Source organism: Choloepus didactylus, chromosome 14 (genome assembly GCF_015220235.1).
Source record: "Choloepus didactylus isolate mChoDid1 chromosome 14, mChoDid1.pri, whole genome shotgun sequence".
NCBI classification, from domain to species: domain Eukaryota; kingdom Metazoa; phylum Chordata; class Mammalia; order Pilosa; family Megalonychidae; genus Choloepus; species Choloepus didactylus.
In genome coordinates this window covers 1,698,978-1,719,164 of record NC_051320.1, presented here as the reverse complement: position 1 = coordinate 1,719,164, position 20,187 = coordinate 1,698,978, and the positions used below count along the sequence as shown (strand labels likewise).

The 20,187-nt window shown below is 38.6% G+C and overlaps 2 pseudogenes; one reads left to right on the top strand and one right to left on the bottom strand.

Annotated features, from left to right (window-relative positions):
* Positions 1-3,993: 3,993 nt before the first annotated feature.
* LOC119509555 lies at positions 3,994-4,934 on the top strand (annotated as a pseudogene).
* Positions 4,935-13,864: 8,930 nt separating this feature from the next.
* On the bottom strand, positions 13,865-14,760 carry LOC119508726 (annotated as a pseudogene).
* Positions 14,761-20,187: the final 5,427 nt, after the last annotated feature.

Here is a 20,187-nt window from a genome sequence, read left to right as displayed (position 1 = left end):
TTTTTTTTTTTCATAATAGAACCTCAGGGGATTTAATCTTCTGAACATTATGCAAATATCAGAACAGTTCTCTATATTGACACCATCATGAAAAACAGACTGATGATCAGTCCTATGAAAGAGAACTGAGGTATCTGAGCCAATTGCCACATTTATGAATGAGGCCATCTTGGACCATCTACCCCATTTGAATTGGAATGTGTTTCAAGGTAAGATCAGCAGAAAAACCACCCAGCTGAATCCAGCCCAAATTACAGAATCTTAGGAAAATACTGTTTTTTAAAATCTAAATTTTGGTGTTATTATTTCAGTCCGTTTATATTTGGATTAAATTTTGTGGCTTTAAATCACTAATTTTTGTTTTGTTTTGTTTGCTAGTAGACAGTAATAGATAAGTATTAAATGACTAAATTATGTACATGCCAGAAATTTGAAGATAAATACCATGAAGAAGTTTCAGGGACTGCCACATGAGTGAAGTTCTTCAAAGTCCTGTGTTCATGGGATGCAGAGATTCCCTCAAAAATTTTTGTTAAAAGAATAGTTATCACTTGACACCCACCACCACTAGGAATTAGGCACAGTACTTGATGGGTCATTGGATTTGGGAAGCAACATATAGTGTCATGTAAGTGTTATTCTCCATCCGTAACTGAGAAGGCTGCTAGTTGTGAGTGGGATTCAATGACATGGGTAAAGCAAGAAAGGGTTCAGACCCCTTTTGGGTGAAGATGAGGATCACCTTAGCAGGTAAGCTACTGAGAGCTGACAGGTGAGTGTGGGGGAAGATCTACCTGGGTGGTTGGAAGATTAAATTGCTGGATACCAATTATGGCTGCAAGCCCAGCTGCAGCAGTAAGGACTGAAACTTGATTTTCTGACCTACTTTAAGTCATTTTAGGAGACTAGAAATGGCACTTGAAGAATTTGACTTGTACCTCTCCTTGCAAGGGAAATGGATTTTCCCCAGAGCTCTGGAAGGAACACAGCCCTGACTGCACCTTGATTTTGGTTTACTCTAAAATGGTTTGCTCTCAAAAAGTAAAAAAAAAAGAATAAAAGCCTACAGTACAGGAATAAACTAGAAAGAAACATGTTTATGTTTCTTTCTCTATAAATCAGCAGAGACACAACTAAGAAGAAAAATAGTGAACCTCAGTAGCACTATTGAATCCACTATTTTCCCATCAAATACAACTTTTTAAAGGAGTGGAGCAATTCAAATTCAATAGCAGAATGACCCCAAAACAGTGACTGAGATTTACATATGCACACTTACATTAATTGATCAAAAAATACATCATTATGCAATCAAATAAATGACATATATTTGTTGAAATGTCTTGAATTAGTGTTAAAGCCCTTAATATGAGAATTCATTGGGCTTTAAATTTCACATAAAATAGGGATTTTTTTAAAGAAGTAAAAAGAAAAAAAGGAGATTAAAGTCCATTGTTAAGTTTTTCATATGCTTCTGGCTATGGACTGAGACTTTGGGGAAATGCTTTCCAAGGTCATTATCATTTTGCATCATCCTCTTTAAATAGACCTACAAAGTAGAGAAGAGGATATTTATTGCCAAAGATGCTGTGACATGGTAGATCTCAGAAAGTGAGAGACATAACCAGGACTAACCAAAACTGTCTCCTACCAGCCCTTGGATTTGTGGGTGCTGACAGTTCACAAAGCAATTCTGAAGGAACCATCCCTACTATGTTTTGGTCAGCTGCTCTCAACTTATCTCAGGAAAAAATAGACAATTAAGCAAAACTGAAGCCCTGGAAAATACTGGTGAGATTATTCTCTTCTAAATATATACTTTCTAATCTACATAGAAGTTTTGTGGAAAAAGGGAATTAAATTAAATTGCTATATTTTAAGCACTTGCAATATATTTGCAGAACAATGGTTTTGGAAGTAAAGGGAGAGTAAAATTATTTAGAGGATGCTAATGAGCTAATAAAGTGTATCCATTCACAACTATAAGATAGAACAGTGTGCATGTGAAGAAGAAAATGCTGATCAAAAGTTTTATCATTTCAAAGGAAAGTGAGATGTTTTCATACTTGAGACTTTGAGAAAGGAGAGGAAGGAATCATTTGAATTGGATCTTAATTTAACGCATAAGTAAAACTTCTCTCCTCTCCTCTAGGACCATATAGTATAAACAACGATGTCACAATTCAGGCCAGTACATAAATGCCCAGTTTCTGCCAGATGAAATTCAAGCAATAAAATTCACAGTGGTCAGAAACTGCTATGATTTGAGCTCCTTCAAAATGAATGATTCTCTTGTTGGGTAATAGTATTTTATTTCTAGTTCAGAAGGAAAAGCCAAAGGGATTCAGCATGGAAAAGCAGAGGGATGTGCTTGGAGTTCTGAATTTGAATTATTATATCATTATGGTTAATGTTATTTTGCATTGCATAAGAGAAGGCACACCTTAGTGAATACTCCACCTCCTCTAATTGTGAACCTGAGGATACACAGTCACTCAGTTTCCCCAAAGCTGAAAGTTGCAGGCATAGTGTTGCTGTACAGGGGTAGATGACAGCACAGAATTCAGTAACAGTGCAAGGCACTAAATTTGACAGGGATGTTGAGGAGATGTGGCTTCAACTGGATAAAGATCTACACTACAAAACACTGTGTAATGATAGCCTAACATATAATTAGAGGAATCATTTATATCTATGGCTTGATTTGAGGAAGCACCATGAAAACTCCCTAAATCAAAACTATTCCACAAACTATTTCCACTCAAACACTCCAGTGACCCCACTGGAGTACCTGAAACTCCATCACCGAACTTTCCTAGACTCATTTAAATTATCTTTCAGTGATGACCTCTTTTGAAAATATTTTATTCATCCAAATTGGGAGAATTATAGCTGGCATGAAATGTGAAAGGTTAGAAGAATGCATGGAGGAGTGGTGACTTTGTTCTTGTTGTTGTCAACAAATGATTGAAAGAGCAAGACAAAGGCAAACAAAGTCTGGAGACTCCTCAAAACCTCCCAGTTTGGAGACAGAGAATTTACTTCCCCACCTTTCAAAACAGTTCCTGCTTTGTCTACAGCAGCTTTTTTTGTAATTGCTTTATCTTATCTCTACCTCTTTATGAGAATTATGTGGTTATTTCAGGCTGACAAGTGATTTTATATCATGGTAGAAATAGCTCTTAGAATGATAGAGATGATAGCAAGATAAAGACTCTCTCATTGTACAAATGGGAAAACAGAAGCTCCATGATGTTAAATTACTAAACCAAGATTATATAGCCTGGTTAATCACATTTATGTAATGTAGGTTTGCATAATTCTGGCTGTCTTTATACTGTACTATAACACCTCCTGACTATAAAAAGCTTGAGATCAACTAGAGAACATAATCTGATGTACACAAAGACCTGAGTTTCATAAATAGGAGAACTTGCAGAAGTCACTCAGTCTCAACTACTTGAGTCCTCACTGATGAGTGCAATGACCTGGCATGGCTGTGCACAGAAGGGAAAACAAAGGCTTATTTTGTCTTTTCATTGCCAAACAATGGGTAAACTTTTGCAGGTATAGAAATATTACCATATCCCCAAACATAAGTTTGCTTCAAAATCAGGTTGAGTGTCATTTACAGAATAAAAACTAGATAAATGTTTAGGGGAAAAAACCAAAACAAGTGACTAAACGTTAAAGAAAGGTGAGGGAGGTGGAACACTTAGGTGAGTGACTTAGAAGATTTCACTTTATCTCTCTGGGCAATTTTTCCTCATTTGAAGTGAATGAATTGACTGTTGTATGGAGACAAGATGATCAGAATAAATGCACTTCAAATTCTTTAGGTATTTGTGCCAAGCAGCAGGAAGTAAACATTTTCCATTATCCACTACTGTGATTTTGTGTGATCATCATTAGAAGTAACGCTGTGGTCCTTTTTATGTTTTCTTTCAGATAATTTAATTTTCTCTTGGGAATTTACCTGGCTGGATTAATTCCATGGAAAAAATAAACAATGTAACTGAATTCATTTCCTGGGGGCTTTCTCAGAACCCAGCAGTTGCAAAACTTTGTTTCATAGTGTTTTCTTTCTTCCACACAGTCATTCTTCTGGGAAACCTCCTCATCATGCTGACTGTTCACACTGGAAACCTTTTCAAGTCTCCTATGTATTTTTTCCTAAACTATTTGTCTTTTGTGGACATTTGTTATTCCTCAGTGTTAGCTCCCAAGATGACTGTTGACCTATTAGCCAAGACTAAAGCTATCTCCTATGTGGGGTGTATGCTGCAACACTTTGGGTCACATTTCTTTGGTTGTGCTGAGATCTTCATTCTTACCATGATGGCCTGTGATCATTATGTGGCCATCTGTAAACCCCTACACTGTAGGACCACCGTGGACTGGGATAGATGCAATAAAATGTTGCTGGGGATCTGGATAGTGGGCTCTTACACTCCATTATCCAGGTGGCTCTGGTGGTCCAGTTACCCTTTTGTGGACCCAATGTGATTGGTCACTACTTTTGTGATGTCCACCCTCTGCTGAAACTTGCCTGCACAGACACATATATTGTTGGTGTTGTGACAGCCAACAGTGGGACCACCTCTCTGGGGAGCTTTGTTACCTTGCTAATCTCCTATACTGTCATCCTGGTGTCCCTGAGAAAGCAGTCAGCAGCGTGCAGGCTCAAAGCTCTGTCTACCTGTGGCTCCCACATTGCTGTGGTCATCATCTTTTTTGGACCCTGTACTTTCATATACATGTACCCCAATGTTATGTTTTCAGAGGATAAGATGGTGGTTGTCTTCTACACCATTATCACCCTCATGTTAAATTCCTTGATTTATACCCTGCACAATACAGAAGTAAAGAATGCAATGAAGAAATTGTGGAGCAGAAAGTTTCTTGGCAGGCTAATAGCAAATAGTTTGCAGTGATGAGACTAAGCTGATGACCTTAAATTTTCTCAGCCTTGGTTAACTCATCTGCACAATGAAGAGAATAATAGCACTGCACAGGGTTGAAAGAAACAAATGCAACAATAACACATTTTACAGATGAAAAGTAATATTTGTGATCATTATTATTAAGCTCATTGTAATATTTAATGATAAGATAATTTTCTAAAATAGCTAGGCCAGAGTAATTTTATTAAACTAAGAATATCATTGGGACCTTATTCAGCATCATTGATTTTTCCTCCCCATTCTGGTTTGTTTGCCATTTTCCTTAAAAAATGAAAGTATACTGTGAAGTATTTATGGCTGCTTTTAGCATTTTGATCTGTGATTAGGACAAATTAAGCACTCAGTTTATGTATGTTGCCTGAAAAAATGAATACATGAAACTAGCAGGAAACTGAACCAAATTATTGTGATATAAGTGCCCCCAAACATGGATTCTGGCAAAAAACAAATCTAGAAAGCTTGAAATGAGAGAGGAAGAGTGAGCAGAATATAAGAGAGGCAAAACAAATTTGAAAGTCAGAAGACTTGTTATCCTCCGATCTTTGAAAAGCTGTTTCCTTTGTCTTGGACTCATTGTCTTTACCCACGCAAGGATTTTGGACAAATTTACCTTTAAAATCCCTCTTTTAATTGTAACTCCCATGAATATGCTTCTGCTAAATGGACTGTAATCTTTACCTGTACTCTGTAGCCAGAGACCCAATTAATATGAAGTGACTAACTGAAAAATTGAAGAAACTGTATAAAAACAGACACCTGTGAAGAATACATAACTGTGACTCAAATCAACATGGTGAATGCAATTTGCTGTAAATCATGGTTGGAGAATCATATGTCCTCCAATGTTTGAACCAAACAGCTTTAATGAATAACTTGAGCCATTTCCCTCTGTGTTCTTGACTTACCTAAGCAGAATTTCCAGCTGTAAATTCCAGAGAGACTCTTTCTGGGGAAACAAACATATGGCTTTCTCATATGTTCTGACACTTGCTTCAATGATATATCTTTCTTTCACTATGAGGCACAACCTGGTATTTTTTTCCTGTAGCAGGAGAACATATTACCAACTACCCCTCCATCATTGTCCCATCACCATTTCCACAAATCATATTATCCAGTTATTGTGTATGTATTTATGGTTGTGGTGTGTGTGTGTGTGTATGCATGTGTATGTGCATGTCTGTGGATGCGTAAATATTACTCACTTTAAGGGCTGCACATAGTTAAGCCTTAAAAAATGTATGCTGATGTTGCTACAACAGAATTAAAGATAGGAAATATCAAAGGAAACTAGAAATCTGGGTTAAAATGTATAATCAAGAAGTCAAGATCCTTTGCTTTGGGATTGTGCCAGTTTGAATGTATTACGTCCCCCAGAAAAGGCCATATTCTTCGATGTAGGCTTGTGGGGCAGATGTTTTGGTGCTGATTAGATTTGCTTGGAGATGTGCCCCACCCAACTGTAGATGATAACTGATGGGATATTTCCATGGAGGCCTGGCCCCACCCAGTCAGGGTGGGCCTTGATCAGTGGAGCCATATAAATGTGGTGACTCAAAGAGAAGGAACTCAGTGCAGCTGTGAGTGACATTTTGAAGAGGAGCAAGCTTGCTAGAGAGGAACATCCTGGGAGAAAGCCATTTTTGAAACCAGAACTTTGGAGCAGATGCCAGCCACGTGCCTTCCCAGCTAACAGGTTTTCTGGATGCCATTGGCCATCCTCCAGTGAAGGTACCCGATTACTGATGTGTTACCTTGGACACTTTATGGCCTTAAGATTATAACTGTATAGCCAAATAAACCTCCTTTTTAGAAAAGCCAATCCGTCTCTGGTGTTTTGCATTCTGCAGCATTAGCAAACTAGGACAGATTTTGGTACCAGAGAAGTGGGGTGCTTTTGCTGCTGAGTCTGCAAATACCAAACATGTTGGAACAGCTTTTTAAATGGATAAGGGGAAGATTCTGGAAGAATTGTGAGGAGCTTGATAGAAAAGGCCTAAAATGATTTGAAGAGACTGTTAGTGGAAATATGGACTCTAAAGATACTTCTGACGAGGCCTTGAACAGAAACAATGAATGTGTTGTTGTGAATTGGAAGAAAGGCGATCCTTGTTTTAAAGTGGCAGAGAATTTGGCAGAATTGAGGCCTGGTGTTGGATGGAAGGAAGAATTTGAAAGCGACAACCTGGAATACTTAGCTGAGGAGATCTCCAGACTATGTGTGGAGGATATACCCTGGGTTCTCCTTGCAGCTTATAGTAAAATGTGAGCGGAGAGAGATAAACTTAGAACTGAACTCTCGGGTTCAAAGAGACCAGAAGCTGATGGCTTGGAAAATTCCAGGCTTCCAGGGGGTGGAATCCCAGGAGCTACAGCCCAATGAGAGGATGTTACCAAACATGGAACCCAGACACTATTTCAGTACAAGCCAACATTGGAGATGGAATTATCCAGAAAGGATTTGTGGAAAGTCCTATTGTCTGATGGCTTTGACCCCTGTGTACTTCATGCAAAGCCAACAGAATTTTTGTGAGTTCTTTATAGACAGAGCTGTTGCCAGTCTGGACTGGAGAAGACAGACAAGGAACAAACAGAAGGAAAAGTTTCTTCAAAGACAGAGCCATGGAGGTTGAATTCTGGCGTCAAGAGGTCTCGGGCTGGGAGAGCAGAGCAGCCCACATGCATGGAAAGGGTGAGTTTGCCCTGGAGGTCGAGGGCGGGCCTTCCACCTCATTGCTCAGGAAATGTCCTGCCACCCCAAGCCCCAAAGAGGGTGGAGCACATTCCCAGGGAATTAGGGAGAGCCTGGCTGCCACCACACTGTTCTGAATGGGTTGAGCATGTGCCCCGGAGATGGAAGGGAATCCAGGAGCTGCCCCGATGTTTGAGGAGGGTGGGGCCAAGAAGGTGGTCTCCCCAATGTGTGGATATGTTGGAGCACTCACCCAAGTGTTTGGAGAGGAAAGGGCTGCCACAAAGGCCCTTAGGAAGGGTTGGACTCCCACTCTGTCAAGCCCCAAGGATGCAACGCTGTTCTGTAAATGACTCTCAGACTTTGAAATCTAATGGAGTTTGTCCTGCGGGTTTTAGGAACTGTTTTGGTCCTGTTAACCCTGTTTTCCTTACTGTTTCTCCTTACGGCAATGGGAATGTTTATCCTATGAATGTCCCTCCTTTGTATATTGGAAGCATGTAACTTGTTCTAAGTCCATAGATCCAAAGCTAAAGGAGATTTATGCCTTAGGACCCACCACACCTATAATTGATTTTGATGGGATCTTGTACTTAACTTTTGTTACTGAAATGATTTAAGTTTTTGTGATATTGTTATGGAATGAATGTATTTTGTATTTGGAAAGAATATGTTTTTCTGGGGTCCAGGGGGTGGAATGTGCCAGTTTGAATGTATTACGTCCCCCAGAAAAAGCCATATTCTTTGATGTAGGCTTGTGGGGCAGACATTTTGGTGCTAATCAGATTTGCTTGGAGATGCGCCCCACCCAACCGTAGATGATAACTGATGGGATATTTCCATGGAGGTGTGGCCCCACCCATTCAGGTCAGTGGAGCCATACAAATGTGCTGACTCAAAGAGAAGGAACTCAGTGCAGCTGTGAGTGACGTTTTGAAGAGGAGCAAGCTTGCTAGAGAGGAACATCCTGGGAGAAAGCCATTTTTGAAACCAGAACTTGGAGCAGATGCCAGCCATGTGCCTTCCCAGCTAACAGAGGTTTTCTGGACGCCATTGGCCATCGTCCAGTGAAGGTACTCGATTACTGATGTGTTACCTTGGACACTTTATGGCCTTAAGACTGTAACTGTGTAACCAAATAAATCCCCTTTTATAAAAGCCAATCCATTTCTGGTGTTTTGCATTCCACAGTATTAGCAAACTAGAACAGGGATCACACAAATCCATGGTCATTGTCCCAGCATGGACATCTACTCACTGGTGACTATGGGCTTCCATTTCTTCAATTTTAAAATAAGGGCTAGACTACTGTTTTCTTAAGATTGGCTTGTAATTGGAATCACCTTGAGAGATTTTTGAACAGATATGAGAGCCAAGTCCAAGAAATTCTGATTCACTAGGCCAGAATTAAGAGGTATATAAAAATCTATATAAAACAAAACAAAACAAAAGCAAAAACAAAAACAAAAATTCTATAGTGATTTTTATGCAGCCAGTGGTCACTTCTCAGGTAACTTGGATTTGGCATCACTGGTACTAGACTTGGCTCTTTTTAGAGATTATGAAGTCTGTAAATCAACATAATCCAAAGATCCTTACTTTGGATATATACCCCTGCCTACTTTGCATGTAACACATGTAATACATGTAGCACAATACTCTTTCCTTTGTGCTTTTCCACTAAAATGTTTGTAATATTACTGATCTTGCATGCCTGAGGTCCCTAAGAAAGTAAAAGCTGCCAGGTTCGTGGTTCTCAAAAGCCAGGAAGGGGAGAGTGTATAAAACCACTCGATTCCAGCAGTGACATTAAAAACTTATCCCATCCACAAAAGTTTCTGGGAGCCAAACCCCATCAGAGGAGCTTCAAGAATCTCCTCTTGGTTCTTTGGAAGGAGATGAGCTCAAATGGTGAGAAATCAGACCCTCCCCAGTTTCTATGGGGTAAGTCTAGTCAACAACAGCAATTTATTCCATAGATGTGTGATTACAACATTGGCTGTCAGCTTTTTAGTTTTTAATCTTGGTGCCAAAAGATGCAGGATGTGGCTTTGCAAAACAGATGCCTTCATAAATGAAAATAAATGTCACCACTTCTCATTTTCCTGATGAAGAAATTTATTTCATAATGCAAAACAATGAAAAGATGCCCCCCCCCATCTTTTAACCGGTAATTATAATTCTGTTTTCTGGAGTATAAAATTTTTAAACACTTTTCTATGTAACACTTGATTGAATATGTAAAGATAGCTCTTATACTTCTTACTATGGAACCCCTTTTATTTATTTAAACATATCCAGAAGATTAAGATATTTCTCATGTATCAGAATCTCCAGAAATTCACTGTTTTTGTACTGCCTGAATGACATGCTTCATTTTTTCAGTGTTCTGATGTGTCCAGTTGTTGCAAGGTGACCAGCTTTCAGTACAATGGCCTGCAAAGGGTAAGATATGACTTCCCTTTTATGCATTAGAAGAATGAGAATTACATGGACTATACCTGAATCCAACCTGAAGACTGAGATTATGCCCAGCCATGCCCTGCCTGGATCAGTTGAACCCCAGCAAATCCACAGACACATACGTGAGCAAGAATTAAATGCTTGTTGAGTGAGTAATGAGTTTTGGAATGCCTAGTTACACACCATTACTGAATAAAATGAGGCAAGAGTGACATAGTTAAATTTTGAAAGAGGGGATTTTGAGGCATGTTCTTGAATATATAAAACCTCTCATACATTTAGTGTGAGTTACTTTGCAAGGAGCACTGAAACAAAAGGCAAGTTGGAGAGAATGGACACAAGGGACAGCACATTACTTTTGACTATACACATAAAAGTGAAATTCTCAAAGTCTAAGTGTGTGGCCCAACTCCCTTCCACTTTTTCTTCCATTGATAACACGTGGGAAGAGATCAACATCATCTTAACGATGCTTGTATAGATTCCCTTTCACCCCTCCCTTGCTAATAGGTTATAGAAAGAGGGTGAAAAGAGATAAATACAAACCATATTCAAACTGATTCCTGAAGGGCCTGTCTCCTACTCAGGGAAACCAAATAGGGACTATTTTGCAATCAGCTAATTTAATTCATTACTGAAAAATGCAGCTTTCATATTCATCAGCAACAGGTTTCTTAAAATAAATACTGAAATTAAACATTTGCCCATCCAGCTATAGACATCTCTGTTGATCTTCACCTTCTTGAGTGAGATAATCCCACCAGGAGTTTTTCACAATCAGACAATTTAATTCATTAAATTATTTAATTTAACTTAACTTAATTTAATTAATTCAGGAGGTAATCACCACAAAACCAATGTCAAAACATTCATTATTCTATTGAATTTTGGTCAACAAGGGAATGAGCTATCACTGAACTACATTTAACTATGAACAAGTTGGGAGTAGCCTTTCATTTAGGAGGAAATTTTCCAATCCTTACTTGTGACTTTTAAGTTATGGTCAGAAAAATATTATTAGATAATCCAGAGCATGGCATCAATACTATGCACATTGTATTTCAGTTTAAATTGCCAGACTTGAATGTGGTTCTCCAGAAATTGCCTCTCCTCTTAATTAATTTGCTGGTAGAGTGAGAAGGAAGGAGTAAAAACCCTAAACTTATCAAAGCAAAATTAAACTGGTAAGAAAACCTTGGTTCTAGTGTTAATGCAATGGATCCAGAATCTGGTGGTCAGTATTTCAAGGGAACTACATACATTTACAGCCAACTGTATGCTAGTAGGAGGTTGGTGGAAGGAGCGCAAGCATAGACGTTAAAGAACCTTATGGGAACCACAGCTCTGACACCTTGCTCACTTTGAGAATGACTTTCTCTCCTGGAAACCCCAGTTTCATCATGTGTCACAAGAGCAAATTTGCAGGATTTTTGTAACCTATAAAGCTCTTTATTAGGAATCTAACAGGTCTTCAGTTACTCAGAGATATTGACACACTGCCAGGAAACAGCAAAGCTTCCTGTCTTTTTCTTCTTACCTCCAAGGTGACGGTAGTCTGTAATGAGGTTCTATGGCTGGCTTGTCTTACAGGAGTACTTTGAATACTTGCAAATCTATTATTAGGACATCCACATTGGTTTTAGGTGTCTATTCACTAGCATGCATAATGTCACATATAATGCATTCTCAGGGGTGGGGTTGCTTTATGCTCAGGGCCACTTGCAGAATGATTGTCATCTTGATAAAAGAATAAAAAAAAAATACAGTATTTTGAACTGTGAGGAAAAACAAAACTAGACTCTGACCTGACCCTCTATTATCTTACTTGTCTCGTTTTCAATATACTTCATCACTTACGTGCCTCCCTTTGGGTTCTAAGCTCTCTAGTTTTTGGAAACTTGGGAAGTCAAAGCTGTTGTTGAAATCTTCATCACTTATAGCTAATTTCTACAAATGTATTCCTGACCTTAAACTTGGCTGCCTGTTTCACATGGAACAATAATATACTAGATGTATAAAATTCATTTTCTTAATGGGGGCTGTGGTATAAGAAAAAAGCACCAGAAAGTACCATTCGGTTTATCTCATATTTGCAAGCTTGGTTAACTTTTACCCATTTTATTGGCCTCAGTTATGTTCATCCCATGTGTTGTGGGAGCAGATGACACTAGAAGATCTTGGAGATCCCTTCCAGATCACATAGCTTGAGGATTCACGCATAAATAAGAGAAATACCTCATGGAACAAAGGTGATCTTGGCCAATATCCCAGTTTGAGTCACCCCCACTAGTTTCTTAGTTCAATATTCTTCATTTCTCCTAAGTATGAGGGTCTGTCTGAGTGGACAGAAAACAGTTTTGCATAGTTTAAATAGTTAAAGTAAACCCCAAAAGACACAACTTGTATTATGGGCAGCAAGGATTAACAAACTGCACCCAGGTATGTCCATCTCTTCAGTTTAAGGAAAATCTTAAGTTCAAGGTTTTTTTCACATGGTGGGAGATTCTCCATGTTGTACATTTACAGAGAGCATCAATTTGTACTCACAAATATATTTTATATGAGGTTACAAATGCAGTCATAAAAGTACATTTATAGGACTGCAAGATGATGTTTACCATCAATCTTGAAATTTCCAGTTACTGGACTATACCACTGACTGTGTACAGAGGTTTAATTACAGTATGCATATTTTTATAACTTCCATAATATACTGTGAATAGAATAATTATGTTGCATTGCATTATTTGGAAGCATAGTAGTTTTTCAATGAAAATAATTAGAATATACAAAAACACTTGCAATGCATTTTGGCATTGCTTTATTATTATTGGTGTTATTGTTATTATCGTTGTTGTTGTTCTTGTTGTTATAATAATGGAAACCTCAAAAATTGGAAGTGCCCAGGACCTCCTTTACCATGAGAAATCTTATCTATATCCTAAAGCAGGGCATGGCCACCAAATTACGCAGTCTAAAATTTGCCATGATAAAGGAGCTTGTTTTAATTTTCTAACACTGCGAAAATGTAATATACCACAAGATGGACTGACCTTTAACAACGGGGATTTATTCATTTACTTGCTTACAGTCTGGAGGCCATGAAAATGTCCAAATCAAGGCATCAAGACAATACTGGGATTCCTCTGTCAGGTAGCAAGGCACGTGGTGGCATTTGTTGGTCTCTCCCTTCTCTTCTGGGCTTTGCTGCTTTCAGCTTCTTCTTTAAGTGGCTTCCCTTGTTTCTGTGGCTTTCTCTCTCAGCTTCTATGTCCTTCTATATCAACTTCTGTGTCTTTTTCTCTGCATCCTTCTGTCTGTATTTCATCCTTTTATAGAGACTCTAGTAAGAGGATTAAGACCCACCCTGGATGAAGTGAGTCAAATCTTAAATTAAGATCCTACTTACCAAAAGAGCCTACCTACAATGGATCCACCCCTACAAGAATAGATTAAATTTTAGAACATAATTCTCTAGGGCCATAAAACCTCCACACCAACATAGACATTAATGCCCACTATGTGTGGGATCAGTTAAGGACAAGATAAGTTGCAGAATGTCAGAGCTGGAAAGGATGAGATCATCTGTACACAAGTTCAGAGAAGTAAAAAATTACAGGATGAAAGTAGTTGACTGGTCTTCTCTGTCTGGAGTTTGCACCTTTAGATGGCAGCACATCACCCTCTGTACCTGCTGAATTTGTTGACCTTGATAAGATGGGACAAGGACTGGACACCAGAGGCATCATTTCCCTTCAAACAGCTTGTCTTGGCACCACACTTTCCTCATGGCATTCTTCATGTCTGCATTTTTCAGTGTGTAGATGAGGGGGTTGAACATGGGGGCAACCACGGTGTAAAACATGGCAAACACCTTATCACTGACAGAATCAGCCGTGGGGACTTAAATGAAGATGGGGGACAAGAAGAACATGCATACCACGGTGGTGTGTGAACCATAGGTGGAGAGCGCTTTGAGGCAGCTGTCAGATGAGTGGGTCCTCAGGGTGGGCAGGATTACAATGTAGGAAATTATCAAAACAACAAATGTCAAAATGGGCAGTATTACTCTGGTGGTAATATTTGCAATAACCCACCATCTGGTGTCAGTGCAGGCCAGCTTTAGCAAGGGGAAAACATCACAGAAATAGTGTTCTATCTGATTGGAGCCACAGAAAGAAAGTTCTATGATAATCAGTTATTGAATGGATAAATGCTCCAATAATAGAGGCCATCACCAGGACATAGCACAGCTGTCTGCTCATGATGATCATGTAAAGAAGGGGTCTACAGATGGCTGCATAGTGGTCATAAGCCATGGCCACCAAGATGAAGATCTCAGTGGTGCCAAAGGTGAGTATAAAACATCTGGGCCATGCAACTGTTGTAGGAGATTGGCTTCTGCTGGACAGTAAATCTGTGATCAGTTTGGGAGCCACCGTGTGGGTGAATTAGACATTCATGAAGGACAGGTAGCTGAGGAAAAATTACATAGGCTGCTCACTGAGGTGGCTGCTCCTGATGGTAAGCAGAATGAGCAAGTTTCCCAGGAGAATTACAAAATAGCAAAGTGAGAACAGCACAAAGCAGGCAGCCTTTGCATCCTAGGAGGATAAATTATGTGATGTTTTCATGCCCCATGGCTTCAGTGGAGTTGATAATTTAGAAGGGGAAATTAATATACATGAAACTCTAGAACTTTTGAAACTGTTAATTGATTTTATTTTTTGAAAAGAGAATTTCAGCCTTTTTTTAATTTTAAATTTGCAATTCAATACAGATCTAATATGTTGCAGAGAATGTGTACTGAAAAATTCTCAGTATAAATGGAACATTTCAAAGTCAAACATAGCTTCAAATTTCAAATCTCAACCTCTTTAAGCCTGTTTCTTCTTAAAATGAGGAAAATTGTGAAGAATGAGAAACTGTAAGTGAAAGCATCCAGTAAAATATTTGACACATAGTAATTCTGTAGATTTGTTTTGGATGAATTACATAAGCAAATCTTTGTGTGCACGTGTGGTTTTACAAATGGCCTTTAGAAAACTAACAGTCAACTTAGAAGTGTTCCATTGAAGTACATCAATGCTTGCAATTCACAAATAATTCAAGGTCTTTGGGATCTTAAATGAGGATTTTTTTTTTTTTTTGCTTTTCCTCCCCACTGACTTTTCTTTAAAATGACTGAATATAAAATATCTAAAAAACTATGGACTTGAAAAACCTTATAGGAGGCTTTTCTACTAGTGAGTATAGGAGGCAGTTAACCAGCATCTTTGCATTTAGTCAAGTGCTAGAGAATCAAGGCTCTAGACCATATCCTAAGGGGTACTACCTGCCCCCTTAGCCCTCATTTTAGTCATCAACAAAGTGAAGAGAGTGGCCTTCTCATTAATTGCTCAGCACAAATCACCTGGGCTGTTTTCTACTGGGATTTTTATAACCCACCCCAGAATTTTAGAGGTGGTTTCCAGAAATCTGTATTTTATTCACCAGGTGACTCAGATAATCACTCATGTTTGGGACCCATCAGACTAAACAATTTCTGTAACTCGTTTTTTCTAAACCTTTTTTTATTTTCTTTCCTTAAGACATACTGGCACAGAAGTATATACTCATTTCTATGCTCTCCAGTCATTAATCACCTTTGCTCCTATTTTTTTTTTTTTGCTGCATTTTTCATATGCTGACTCAATGAGCACACTGATTAAGAGCTATTATAATTCAAGAGTAGACAATAGTTTATGGTGTAACAAAATGTATTTTCATAAGGTATTAATTATATACCAATAATGCATTTAAACTAAATACTTCAAAATATTTGGCACAAAATAAGAACTTACAGATCACATTTCCTAACAAAATGTCTAGCTGTTTAAAATGTTAAGAACTTACTACAATAAAATTTCCAGAACCAAAGAACAAAAATGTTATATAAATCATTTGGTGGCATAGGACATCATAAACTTATTTATGTAACTCAGCAGACAGATTTTGGGGCTAGAAACAGTATGGAGAAAACTCTAAATTAAACCAAAAATTCAATGAATGGTTGTTCAGGTCTGGTTAAAAGAGGCTCAACTTTGTAAGGACCAGAAACCTGTGAGCATCACATTGTTTGTAAGAATAAAAACTTCTTCTTGAAATATCAGTAGCATACTTTTTTACCCCAGCAAAAACGTTTCCTCTTTGATAACTCAGAACCCTGCTGTTCATTTGCCAAGGTTGTGAACAATATCTGGCAAACTTTTTAAATTTGACTACCAAGGCCACCCTTCAGAGGCTGATTCTGTTGTGTTTTCTCATAAATTGTTCCCCAATGGAGACAGGGCTGGTGATAGGGAGATGCCAATAGATGACAACTGGTCTTAGAGATAACCTGAGTCATGGAGAGTTCAGCAAATGTCTTTGGAAGGCCTACTGTATTTCTGGCTCTGGACAGAACCAGACAGGTGCAGTGCCTGTTCTCAGAGCTCTGGGCCCTTGGAAATCCAGTCTGCCTTCTGCTTCTCAATCACCAAGAGCTTTTGCTTCTTCATTTCCTTTTGTGGGACTTGCAGAGATACTGATTTCCTCTATAAGTGCAAACAAACCCCTTTCTCTGCATGCCCTTCTCTGAGTTCCCTTGAGAATATTCTGAAATCTTTGTGGACAAGGCCTACACATTGACTTATCTAATTGCCTTCTGCTTCTTTGGGCAATGCCCAGTGTTTTGCTTTCCCCTTGGCCTCTCCAGCATGCTCTCTGCAGTTGTCTGCCCAGTTGACTTTCTGAGGCCTTTGGCTTCAGCTTTATGTTGCCCCTCACTATGGCCATCTCTTGCCTTCCTCCTTACCAGCCTGACCACTGGGCTTCCCCAGCTTCCTTTTCCTGCCTTCTGATAACTTGGGAGACTTATCTTGACTCTTCCTTAAATGCTGGGTCTTCAATAAGTAGAACAAATCAGGATTTCCAATGAGCATTTCCTTGAGCTTTGCTGTGAGCTTCAGAACTATGCAAATAATAATCTCCTCCTGAATGCTATTTAGAATTATTATCATCAAAAAGGCAATGGTTCCTTGAAGATTCTCATAGATGATACTGAAAGAGATTGGTAAATAAATGCATAATTCCACAACAGTTTCTTCTATTGTGCTGTCAGTTTTCACTGCTGAGAAAATGGACTCTCTGTTTTAATAGTTAAAGTCACTTGGTATGGGATATCAATTTATTCCTGAGAGCTAGCTAAAAAAAAAAAAGAAAAAAATGGCACTTTGCTATTAAATTGAAATTCATATGCACACAGAAAGTTTGAAATGCAAAAACCCAGCTAAAGGATAAATAATGAAAATAGTTGTGTATTCACTGGCAAGTCTATGACCCTCATCATAAACTGTGTATAATTAGGAACTCACCTATTAATGAGCCCTGCAACTCAGAAGCTATCCAGCAGACTGCCATCTATGAGCCATATATTTTAAAAAAGATTTTAACCCAAAGACAAATAATTACAATGTAGTAAACTTTAATTTTCCAAATGTGTTCAGAAGGAATCGTGAGAAGCATCCTGCAGTATAAAACACAACTGGATAATCCATTTATCTAAATGAACAAGCAGCTGCACTGAAGGGCAACAGCAAAAGATAGTGGCAGTGGCAGCCTCATGCTATAAGTATCCCCTTCACAGACTGAGATAAAACAATGATCTTTCTTTACTTCATTGACAACTTGCATTTTCAGAGCATTTCAAATAGCTTGATTTCAATTTTACAAAAATAAAATAATTTGATAAATCAAAATATAATTCTAAAATATGTTCAAGCAACCCACAGAAAGGCAGAGAATAAAAACAGAGAAGGTCAGTGTGGTTGTTCCACAAAGTTAAGTATGTGGGGACCAAAAGGTCCTGCAACCTCATTATGGGGTATGTCATTTGAAGATCTGAGAGCAGAAACATGAATGAACATTTGCAAACTGGTGTTCATGGAGGCAGTAATCATGATTTGCAAAGGGTGCAGATGACCTAAGGGTACATTGACTGAAGAATGGAATGGTGTACTGTGGTGTACGCATACAGTGGAACATTGAGCAACTATAAGAAGGAGTGAAGCTGTGAGACACACAACGAGGTGAATGGATCATGTACACAGTATTTGAGTGAAGTACACCAGAAATAAAGGGAAACACTTTAATGCCTCACCAATATGGACTAACTACAATGTGTAAACTCAGAATTGAATCTTAGAACATAGCCTAACATGGACATAATTATCATAACAGTCCCTAGATTGTAAGCTCTTACAGCAGTTAACTCTATCCCTGAATTGTATTGCCTATCTCTAAACTTTGATATGCTGATCCTCTAGCGTATAACCTGATTGGTCTCTGGATCAATGCATATCTCTGAGACACCTGAAACTCAGAGCTAGAGCTCAGCAGATGTGAATGTCAGTATTAGTGCATACAGCCACTGTTAAAAGAAAAAGGCTGAAAAAAAGCCCAGACTTCAATTAGTGATATGAATGAAGAAGGTCTGGTTAAGACCAGGGCAAGCCAGGCCAAAGGGTAAAGGTAGAAACTGACTGTGTTTTAAAACTTCAACTTCCATATGAGACCAAGGGAAGAGATATCTATTTGGTACAGGATCTAAATTTTCTAAATGGTACAACTCTACAGTCAATTTGTTCAAACACCACAATTGCATGGAACTTTGAATAGGAAGTGAGATACGGTAAGTTAGTATAGGCTGGAGTGAAATAGTGACATATCCCAGAGTAATTTGGGCAGATAATAAAAAATATATTTACAGCCTCCCCCTCCCCAGCCCTGAGGATCTGGGGGAAGGTACAGATGTGTTGGACATCCTCACCTGGGCTTGTGTTGATGTTGTCACAAACATTGAGACTGGCGGTTTGATGTGCTGAGCCCTCGAGCATGGGACTTGCCCTTATGAAGCTCATTACTGCAAAGGAGAGGCTAAACTTGCATATAATTGTGCCTAAGAGTCTCCCCCTGAGTACCTCTTTGTTGCTCAGATGTGGCCCTCTCTCTCTCTAACTGAGCCTTCTTGACAGGTGAACTCGCTGCCCTCCCCCCTACATGGGACCTGACTCCCACTGTTGTAAATCTCCCTGGCAATGCAGAATATGACTCCCGGGGATGAATGTGGACCTGGCATCATGGGACCGAGAGTATCTTCTTGACCAAAAGGGGGATGAAAAATGAGACAAAATAGTTTCGGTGGCTGAGAGATTTCAAATGGAGTCAAGAGGTCATTCTGGTGGACATTCTTATGCACTATATAGATAACACCTCTTAGGTTGTAATATATTAGAATAGCTAGAAGTAAATACCTGAAACTACCAAACTCCAACCCAGCAGTCTGGACTCCTGAAGACAGTTATACAATAATGTAGATTACAAGGGGTGACAGTGTGATTGCGAAGACCTTGTGGATCACACCCCCTTTATCTAGCATATGGATGAGTAGAAAAATGGGGATAAAAACTAAAGGACAAATGGGGTGGGATGGGGGGATTATTTGGGTGTTCTTTTTTCACTTTTATTTTTTATTCTTGCTCTGGTTCCTTCTGATGTAAGGAAAATGTTCAGAGATAGATTGTGGTGATGAACGCATAACTATGTTATACTGTGGACAGTGGATTGTATACCATGGATGATTGTATGGTGTGTGAATGTATTTCAATAAAACTGAATTTAATAAAAAAAAAAACAAAAAAAAACAGAGAAGTGAAAAACAGAAAGAATGAATAAATAATAGAACATAAAATAGAAGACTTAAAACTTAAGCTATTGATTATCATATTAAATATATATGGTCTAAGCAAACAAATTAAGAAGCAAAGATTGTCAGACTGGATTAACAAACATGACCCTACTGTATACACTCTACAACAAACTCAATTAAAATATTGTGATATGGGGTGGATGAAAACAAAAGAATCAAAAAGATATAAAATGGGAAATTAATAAAGGAAAGCAGGAGTTACTGTGTTGATATCATATAAAGTAGACTTCAGCACAAAGAAAATTACCAGAGACAAAGAGAGACATTAATGATAAAGGAGT